The following is an 11299-nucleotide window of genomic DNA, read 5'->3' on the forward strand; positions in this document are numbered from 1 at the left end:
GGCCTGTATGAACATACCCTTAGAGAAAGATGAAGGGGCTCAGCTCACGCAGTGCATGGGTCGTTACAGTATAGTTATCTGTCTTGTAGTCAAGTATCCATGCACCTGTGTGATCATCGCATGACCTGGACAGATTTAAAAAAATTAGAAAATTAAAAAAAATATGTGTCCCTTTTGCATTCACCACTGAAACACAGCTGCCTGGAAATACTCGTTTACTTCAAGGAAAATATAGTACCTTATAGCAGAAAATTGCATAGCTTCATAATACAATACATAGGCTTTATCCCCATAAACTGGAATACTCCTTAAAATTACAATACTCCATAAACATAAAAATCCTTGAGTTCTCGTGTGAAGTAATTACATATTTTTTTTTTAACATTTCTGAGTTGAGATTGAATTCTCTAAGATCTGATCACATATAAGATCAGTTTATTTGATAAAGCACTAGAATGTTTAATTCTTGCGCCACTGTATGCTGTTGATATTTGTACTGTCTGATATTGGTATAGTCTACCCTGTGAGAAGAGCCGGTGATCTTATTTGCCTTTGACAAATACATATTGATAGAAATGTCCCTCCATTGAAGCTGATCCCATGGTGTCATACTGCTGGGACTCCCATTGATCAATTGTAATCTCTGAGAGATTCTGGTAGCAAGTTTTGAATTCCTTTGCAGCGCCTCCGCAGGGGAAATTCAGCATTACATAGTGCCTGTTGAAAATAATAGGATGTCCATATAATGCACAGATGGGCCAGGTCCTCCAGAGACAGAGGTGCCCTTTGTACCAGCAGTTTGTTACAGTGAATATTGTTACGGCCGTGGTCACGGACCGCGATCTTCACTTACCTGCCTCCCGCAGATCTTCCTTTTCCTGCTGGCGTTTTCCTCTCCAGAAACGTCGGCACGCGTCGGCACCCGCTCTGTCCCGTACTGATCACTAGAGGGCAGCGCGCGCTGTTTCCCGGTCTTAAAGTGCCAGCGCGCGCATATGTAAATAATTAATTATTCCCTGATCACCCTGAACTATAAAAAGGGCCCTGCCCTTCTGATCCTTGCCTGAGCGTAGTTAGTTAATCCCATGTTAGTCTTTGCAAATGGTTCCTTAGTGTTATCCTGTTACCGTTGTTTCCCGTTCCCTGCTACCTGTATCCTGTATCTCATGCTGTGTTCCTGATCCTGTTTAGTGATTGGAGTCGTGTCCGGCTACACCCGTTGTCATCCTCTACGTCTGGCGCAATCTGCTGCACCTACTACCATCCATGCCAGAGCCCCTGCCACCATCTGGACTATTTCAGGTACCCTTGTGCTACAAACTTGTATAGACTCTTGCATAGACTGTGACTTGGCCAGTTGCCTCTACACTACGGCGGAGCGGCCTAGTGGGTCCACATACCCCGGGATCGTGACATATATTAACACAGAATTCTCTAATAGGGTATCTGAAAATGGGTTTTCTAAATCAGACTATGAAATGACTTGTGAAAATATTTCATTATACATTTGGTGTTCATTATGACTTTGATGTCATGCTGATCTCGATGTCATGCTGATCTCGATGTCTCTTACTAAAGGCTATAGCAGACACATATTGTATATGCTTTTGACTTCAGAGTAAAATCTAGTTCAGTATGCAGTATTCAACATGATATATGTAGCTCACTTCTCTCGCATTACTTAAGGAAGTGAGTGGTGACTGTTAAGTTTTATACGTGTTAAGTTATTGTAATGCCTTTATGTATGTGTGTAGAGCGCTACTTTTTGTCTCTAGTGCGCAACAGTGTTCAAGCTGTGAATAATGGAGGAAATAAGAAACCTTATAAATACACACAGATCCATTAAAGGGGTTATACAGGATTTCAAAGTTTATTGCCTAATTTTAGGTCTTATTCAGTCGAGCGTGTACGTTTTACGTCCGCAAGAAAACAAAGCGTATTTCATGCATTTCAGTTCTCTGTGGCATCCATGTGCTTTCCGTGTGGCATCAGTTTTTCACGTTCGTGTTTCTGCACTTTTTTTTTTCTCATTTCTTTAGCAAAAGATGCGTGAAAAACAGACCGCACACAGATGTCATCCGTGTGCTATCCGTGTTCTTCACGCAACCATAGACTACAATGGGTAGCGTGGTCTACAAAAATGGACCAAAATCGGACATGCAGTGAGTTTCATGCAACGGACACATGCTGCGTCGAAAAACACGCATGTGTAAATAGCCCCATTAATTTGCATAGGACCATGTGCTGTCAGCTATTTCAACGGACAGCACACAGACATAAAATACGTGCGTCTGAATAAGAAAAGTGTTTTCTACTAAAATTAACATTTTTGTACTGTATTAAAGGGGTTTTCTGGGATTAAAATGTAGCTAAACGTTTGACAAACTTCTGACATGTCATAGAGACATGTCAGAAGTTTGGATTCGTGAGGGTCCAAGCACTGAGACCCCCACCAATCGCTAGAACGAGGCAGCTGAAGCCCTCGTGTGAGCGCTCAGCCGCTTCGTGTTTGTTTGGCTTTTTCTGGAAAGCCGATGTATCGGTGTACGCGCTCATAGACTTTCTATTGAGTCCGTACACAGATACATTAATTTCCGGAAATAGTCGAACAGACACGAAGCGGCTAAGCACTAACATGAGCGCTTCAGCTGCTTCGTTCTAGCGATTGGTGGAGGTCTCAGTGCTCGGACCCCCACTAATCCAAACTTCTGACATCTCACCATGACATGTCAGAAGTTTGTCAAACGTTTAGCTACACTTTTACTTTATTTTTAGCATTGGCCTTAAGTTGACAGGTTGCGAAAAGTAAAAAACGTTCTAATGCAGTTTTATTACAAATTCAGCTCCTTTTATGCAATCACAGCTCCTCCCTGTTCCGTACATGCAGGGGTGGGATTCAAATCTTTAACAACAGGTTCCTTGTTTCTCCGACAAAGGCATACGTGCCACCGGGGGGGGGGGGGGGGTGGGGTGCCACGGTGTTTTGCGGTGTATCGTGCCATTGAAAATTATTCTAATAATAAAATAAAACAATTACGATATTCCAAATACCCCCTACATTAATGTGGACTCTAAATAAAGAAATTCCCTGTCCAGAATGCTTTAGTGTGGATTGCCACACTATGTATATAATTACATAAGCGTACAGACCAACTCACACATTATATTAAACTCACCCATTACGTTTAGGCCTATATGGGCACATTCAATATCCTAAGCATGCTTAGCCCATTTAGTTAGGATGGAGGACAGTGCGGAGTGCGCAGTAAGCCGCGACAACTCTCCCGGCTAATGCACAGATACGGTGCCTGGATCAAGCTCAGTGTAACGGCTGCCGCGCCATTCCCCGCCTTCCCCACGGCCTCTGCTTCGGTTCCTGCACCCTCCATTACCTCATGCTCATCCTGAGCTCCACTTATCAGATCCGGACGCTCTGCTGGCCCTGGGCGGCGTCAGGTAAGTGCATCCCTTACCTCCCTCCGCAGCTGTCATCCTCGATGTGCGGCTGCAGCCACTTTCAAATTCAAAAGACTTCCTATATAAGGATCCTCCTTCCTTTAATCCATGCTTGTTCAACCAAGTTCCCCGTCAGTTTCCCTGTACCCTGGTTCTCTGTTTCCTTCCTTGCTGCCTTTGTCTGGATTTCTCATTGCTGACCTCTGCCTGAACTTGACTATCCTTGCCTGCCGCCTGCCTTGACCTATTGCTATCCATACCCGTTACGACGCCTGACGCCTGCCTTGACCTATTGCTATCCATACCCGTGACGACATCTGCTGCCTGTCCTGACTTCTGCCTTACCATCCGACCGCCTCTAACCCGCTGTGCCAAGCGTTGCCCTGGGTTCCAAGCACCATCTCCCAGACGACACAGAGGATCCACAAACAAACCGGTGAGAACCGTTATAGTTTGAACAAGCCATGGATCCCCTTGACACAGCCCTGCCTGACATGGCTGACATGGCTCAGGAGCTTTCTAGACAACGAGTCCGCCAAGATCAGCTTTTTCAGCTGCTGCAAAATCTGTCCACTCGTTTGAACAAACTAGCGCCTCCGGCGCCTCCGATACCACCACCTCCACAGCAAGCTCCTGTCTACAGTCCAGGACTACATTTACCTACACCTGCCCGCTATGAGGGAGACCCCAAGACCTGCAGGGGATTTGTTAATCAATGCACCATCCATATCGAAGTCATGGCGCATTATTTTTCCTCAGACCGGGCTAAGGTGGCCTACATTCTGTCCCTGCTGTCTGGCGTGGGCATCGCCCTTGTGGGAGAGAAACGACCCCATCACGTATAATATTCAGAACTTTCTCTCCACTTTTAAAAGCTCCGGCAAGGAACCTCCACTGTAGGACAATACGCCATTAAATTTCGCTCCCTGGCTATAGAACTCCAGTGGAATAATGAGGCTTTGGTATCTACCTTCTGGGAGGGTCTGGCGGGCAGAATCAAGGATGAACTTGCTGGCCGAAACCTTCCAATGTCCTTGGATGACTTGATTACTCTTGCTAATCGGATTGATATTCGTTTCCGTGAAAGACAACAAGAATCTGCTCGAGGCAATCGGACATCACGGTTGGCACCAACCTTCCAAAGAACTCTTCTTGCCTCATCTTCCTCTCGGTCGGACGAACCCATGCAGGTGGAAAGAACAAGATTCACGCCTGAGGAACATCAGAATAGACGCAAGTTGAACTTATGTTTATATTGTGGTGGAAAACGCACTTCCTCAAAGACTGTCCAGTGAGGCCGGAAAACTCCAATGCCTAGGGCAAGTAGGAGAGGCTACCCTAGGTGGAATACCTTCCTCTCAAAAGATGACCATACCAGCAAAACTGTCCTTTGCAGGAACCGCTTTCTGCGTCCAAGCCTTCCTAGATTCCGGATCCGCTGGGAATTTTCTGTGCCAGTCCTTGGTAAATTGCTGCCAAATCCCAGTGCAAAAATTAACCAAACCTTTGTCCATTGCTTCTGTGGATGGAAGGCTTCTATAGGAGACTATCTATCTCGTCACCGAGCCCATTCTCTTGTTAACAGCGGCACTGCACCAGGAACATATCTCCTTCTATGTTTTAAAGAACTCTCTGAACCCTTTGCTACTGGATCTACCGTGGTTGCAGAATTACTCTCCTGTTATTGACTGGACTGGAGGTCAAATTACCCGCTGGAGTGACTTCTGTCACCAACATTGTCTACAATCTATTCTCCCACCTATGCCTCAGCCTACAGAACCTAACTCAGCAGGACTTTCTACTCCATACAAAAGTTTCTCTGATGTTTTCTGTAAACAACAAGCTGAATCGCTGCCTCCTCACAGGCCATACGACTGTGCCATAGACCTGGTCCCCAATGCCACGCCTCCCAGAAGTAGAGTCTACCCTTTGTCTTTGCCCGAGACGGAGGCCATGTCTCGGTATATCCAAGAAAATCTGGAGACAGGATTCATCCGGAAGTCCTCCTCTCCTGCTGGCGCAGGGTTTTTCTTTGTGGGGAAAAAAGATGGCTCCCTGCGTCCTTGAATTGATTACTGTGGATTGAATAATATCACGCTAAAGAATAAGTACCCGTTACCATTGATCTCTGAACTCTTTGACCGCCTACAGGGGGCGAGAATTTTTACCAATCTAGACCTTCGTGGAGCTTATAACCTCATCCGTATCCGCGAGGGAGACTAATGGAAAACCGCATTCAACACGTGATGGGCATTTTGAATACCTCGTCATGCCCTATGGACTTTGTAATTCTCCTGCGATTTTCCAGGCTTTTGTTAATGACATTTTTCGGGATCTGTTGTACAGCTGTGTGGTGGTATACCTAGATGACATTTTAATCTTTTCTCCCAATATTCAAACGTGTGCATGTGCGCCAAGTGTTAAAGCGTCTGCGAGAGAACTCTCTGTTTGCCAAACTAGAGAAATGCCTCTTCGAGAAAACTAGCCTGCCTTTCCTGTGGTATGTCATTTCCGACCAGGGACTTCAAATGGATCCAGCCAAGCTATCCTCAATTCTCAACTGGCCTCGTCCGCAAGGACTCAAAGCTGTCCAACGCCTGCTGGGATTCGCAAATTATTACTGCCAGTTTATTCCTCACTTCTCCTCTATGACAGCTCCTATTTCTGCTCTGACCAAAAAGGGGATTAATGCCAAAGACTAGACCACGGAGGCTGAAGCCGCATTCCAAGCTCTTAAAATTGCCTTCTCTTCTGCTTCAGTCCTACATAGACCGGATTCCACCAAACCCTTTGTTCTGGAGGTCGATGCTTCATCTGTGGGAGTCTGAGCTATTCTTTCACAAAAGACTTGTAGAGGAAGACTGGTGGCCTGTGTTTTTTTCTCCAAATCATTCACATCCGCTGAGAAAAATTATGGTATTGGAGATAAAGAACTTTTGTCTATTAAATTGGCCCTGGAGGAATGGAGACATTTGCTTCATCATCTACACAGATCATAAGCGCCTCCTATACTTGCAGACTGCTCAACGCCTAAATTCTCGCCAAGCACAGTGGGCATTATTCTTCTCCAGATTTGATTTTCAGCTGCACTACAGACCCGCTGGAAAGAATACCAAGGATGACGCCCTATCTCGCTGTTTTGACCCCACAGACTAAGAGCCCAGCCCTCAGTTTATAATACATCCTAAACGTATTATGATTGCTGTTCCAGCTGAAGGTGTACACATTCCCCGAGGACAGACCTACGTACCCCCTAAACGAAGGGATTGTGTTCTTCGCTGGGGTCATGCCTCCAGGGTTTCTGTGCACCCTGGCATCAAAAAGACTCTCAATTTGATTGGCCGTCAGTACTGGTGGCCTTCCATGTCCCAAGACACTAAAGACTTTGTTTCAGCCTGCTCCACCTGCTCTCAGAATAAAGTTTCCCATTTAAGACCTGCTGGCCTTTTGCACCCTCTACCCATGCCTTACTCTCCCTGGTTGCACATTGCCATGGACTTCATCACCGATCTGCCTAGTTCTGCTGGGTGTACCGTGATCTGGGTAGTAGTGGATCGCTTTTCCAAGATGGCGCATTTTGTACCCCTCTCAGGCCTTCCGTCATCTTCCCGACTGGCAACGCTGTTTATCAAGCACATCTTTTGCCTACATGGTCTTCCTAAGCATATTGTTTCTGACAGAGGAGTACAGTTCACATCCAAGTTCTGGAGAGCCTTGTGCAAACTGCTGGAGGTCAAACTAGACTTCTCTTCCGCTTACCATACTCAATCCAATGGTTAAGTAGAGCGGATAAAACAAATACTTGAAAGGTTCCTCAGGTATTTTGTGTCTCCACGACAAGACGACTGGGCAAGTCTACTTCCATGGGCCGAATTTGCCTACAACAACCATACGGGGGAATCCACCCGCTCTTCTCCTTTCTTCTTGGTGTATGGCCAGCACCCAGGAATTCCCCTACCAGTCTCTGTGCCTTCTGAGGTTCCAGCTGCTAACATGGTCCACCGTGATTTTGTATGGATTTGGCAGAAGGCCAAGGACTCCATCCACAAAGCCGTAGCAGGTTTAAGAGAGACGCGGATAAAAGACGCAGGATACCGCCGCAGCTCTTTCCTGGGGATAAAGTCTGGCTGTCCCTCCGGTACATACGTCTGAAGACCCCTTGTTACAATCTAGCTCCTCGGTTCCTAGGTCCTTATGAGATAACAAAACGAATCAATCCAGTAACTTTCAGACTTCGCCTTCCTCAGTCTCTGAAAATCTCTAATTCCTTCCACATTTCTCTGCTGAAACCCACTATACTCAACCGATTTTCAAAAAAAATTCCTGTCCATCCTGCGACTGATGCCAAATTTGAGTTTAAAGAGATCCTGGATGTCAAACGAACACGGGGGAGATTATGGTACCTAGTGGACTGGAAAAATTATGGTCCTGAGGAGAGATAATGGGAGCCCGTGGAGAATATCAACGCCCCAGCTCTCATCAAGGACTTTGAACGAAGGTTCCCAAGCAAGCCAAAAAAGAAAGAGCGTAAAGGGGGGATACTGTAACGGGTGCCGCAACGTTCCCCGCCTTCCCCACGGCCTCTGCTCCGGTTTCTGCACCCTCCATTACCTCATGCTCATCCTGAGCTCCACTTATAAGGATCCTTCTTCCTTTAATCCATGCTTGTTCAACCAAGTTCCCCGTGAGTTTCCCTGTACACTGGTTCTCTGTTTCCTTCCTTGCTGCCTTTGTCTGGATTTCCTGTTGTTGACCTCTGCCTGAACTTGACTATCCTTGCCTGCTGCCTGCCTTGACCTATTGCTATCCATACCCGTTACGCCGCCTGCCGCCTGCCTTGACCTATTGCTATCCCTACCCGTGACGACATCTGCTGTCTGTCCTGACTTCTGCCTTACCATCCGACCGCCTCTAAACCGCTGTGCCAAGAGTTGCCCTGGGTTCCAAGCACCATCTCCCAGATGACACAGAGGATCCACAAACAAACCGGTGAGAACCGGTATACTCAGTACATATATACAGCACCAGAACCAAGCTCAGTACATATAAAAAGCACCAGAACCAAGCTCAGTACATATATACAGCACCAGAACAAAGCTCAGTACAAATATCCAGCACCAGAACCAAGCTCAGTACATAAGTAGAACACCAGAACCAAGCTCAGTACATAAATACAGCACCAGTACAAATCTCAGTACATAAATACAACACTAGAACCAAGCTCAGTACATAAATAGAACACCAGAACCAAGCTCAGTACATATATACTACACCAGAACCAAGCTCAGTACATATATACAACACCAGAACAAAGCTCAGTACATAAATACAGCTCCAGAACAAAGCTCAGTACATAAATACAGCACCAGAACAAAGCTCAGTACATATATACAGCAACAAAACAAAGCTTAGTACCTAAATACAACACCAGAACCAAGTTCAGTACATATATACAGCACCAGAACCAAGTAGAAAACTTATATACAGCACCAGAACCAAGCACAGTACATATATAGAGCACCAGAACCAAGCTCAGTACATATATACAACACCAGAACCAAGCTCAGTACATATATACAACACCAGAGCAAAGCTCAGTATATAAATACAGCATCAGAACAAAGCTCAGTACATAATTACAGCACCAGAACAAAGCTCAGTACATATATACAGCACCAAAACCAAGCTCAGTAAATATATACTACACCAAAACAAAGCTTAGTACCTAAATACAACACCAGAACCAAGTTCAGTACATATATACAGCACCAGAACCAAGTAAAGAACGTATATACAGCGCAAGAACAAAGCTCAGTACATATATACAGCACCAGAACAAAGCGCAGTACATATATACAGCACCAGAACAAAGCTCAGTACATATATACGACACCAGAACAAAGCTCAGTACATAAATACAACACCAGAACAAAGCTCAGTACATTTATACAGCACCAGAACAAAGCTCAGTACATATATACAACACCAGAACAAAGCTCAGTATATATAATAGTCCTTCTCAATGAATTAGAATATCAACAAAAGTTAATTGATTTCAGTAATACAATTCAAAAAAATGTCTCTCATATATTATATAGATTCATTACGCACAGAGGGATCTATTTCCAGCATTTTTTTTCTTGTAAGGTTGATGATTATGGTAACAGTTAATGAAAACCCAAAATTTAAGTCACTCAGAAAATTAGAATATTATATAAGCCCAATTTCACAAAAATGCTTTTTAATACCGAAATGTAGGCCTATTAAAAGTATGTCCAGTATCTGCCTCAATACTTGGTCGGTGCTCCCTTTGCATGAATTACTGCATCAATGGTGTGGCATGGGGGCAATCAGCCTGTGGCACTGCTGAGGTGTTATGGAAGCCCAGGTTGCTTCGATATCGGCCTTCAGTTCGTCTGCATTCTTGGGTCTGGTGTCTCTCATCTTCCTCTTGACAATACCCTATAGATTCTCTGTGGGGTTTAGGTCAGGTGAGTTTGCTGGCCAATCAAGTGCAGTGATACTGTGGTTATTACACCTGGTATTGGTACTTTTGGCAGGGTGGGCAGGTGCCGAGTCCTGCTGGAAAATGAAAATTGCATCTCCATAAAGCTTGGCAGCAGAGGGAAGCATGAAGTGCTGGAAAATGTCCGGCTAGACGCTGCGCTGACTCTGGACTTGATATAACACAGTGAACCAACACCAGCAGATGACACAGCCCCAAACCATCACTGACTGAGGATACTTCACACTGGACCACAAGACATTTGAATTGTTGAAATGGTAGGAAAGGGGAGAGAAGGAAAAGGAGCGTGGTGGGTTAAATGTCGCCTTCAAATATTGTATTGATACCGACTGGAATAAGAGCAGAAAGATTATGTTGTGCAATGTCCCCTTTTGTTATTGCCACATTGTATATTGTTAATAAATTGTATCAATGTGTAATTGCGACTTGTATCTGATTCAACAAAGTAAAAAGTCTATTAGTTACTTTCACTACTTCGGTGAGATTAGAAGAGGTAGTGCTGCAAGGATAATAGGTATATGTAAGATTTCTTGCATAAGCACTCCGCAAGAGGTTGTATTCAGACTCCGTGAGCAACTGCGTATTATCTGAATGCGTTTTTGGTGTCGTTCCAATTGGTTGGTTAGTTATACTGTGGTGCAAAATAGACTGCAATATATGTTGGTAAGCAGTATATTTGCTAGTGCGTTTTATATACAACGCTAATGATTCAATCCTAATTGGACATGCACCTTGGTCAGCAATGTGAACAGATAGTATCTATCGTAATAGACTGCTGGTTCATAGTCTATTATATATTATATTCAGGTGGTAGTGTGCACAGGTAGACAGGCTCTTATTAAGTTGTGAGCATTACTGATAAATTCCGTTATAAGACTTGCTGGTTATTTGCGCCAGCAAATTATCAGGGTTTGAGCTGTCAGAGCCACAGCAGCTCAGTAGCCTGTGATGATATTATTACCACCTTCGTTCGTTCCCCCTTAGTGCAGGAACGGACTGTCAGCTCCAATTGGTTGGTTAGTTATACTATGGTGCAAAATAGACTGCAATATATGTTGGTAAGCAGTATATTTGCTAGTGCGTTTTATATACAACGCTAATGATTCAATCCTAATTGGACATGCACCTTGGTCAGCAATGTGAACAGATAGTATCTATCGTAATAGACTGCTGGTTCATAGTCTATTATATATTATATTCAGGTGGCAGTGTGCACAGGTAGACAGGCTCTTATTAAGTTGTGAGCATTACTGATAAATTCCGTTATAAGACTTGCTGGTTATTTGCGCCAGCAAGTTATCAGGGTTTGAGCTGTCA

This window comes from Rhinoderma darwinii, chromosome 2 (assembly GCF_050947455.1).
Source record: "Rhinoderma darwinii isolate aRhiDar2 chromosome 2, aRhiDar2.hap1, whole genome shotgun sequence".
Taxonomy (NCBI): Eukaryota; Metazoa; Chordata; class Amphibia; order Anura; family Rhinodermatidae; genus Rhinoderma; species Rhinoderma darwinii.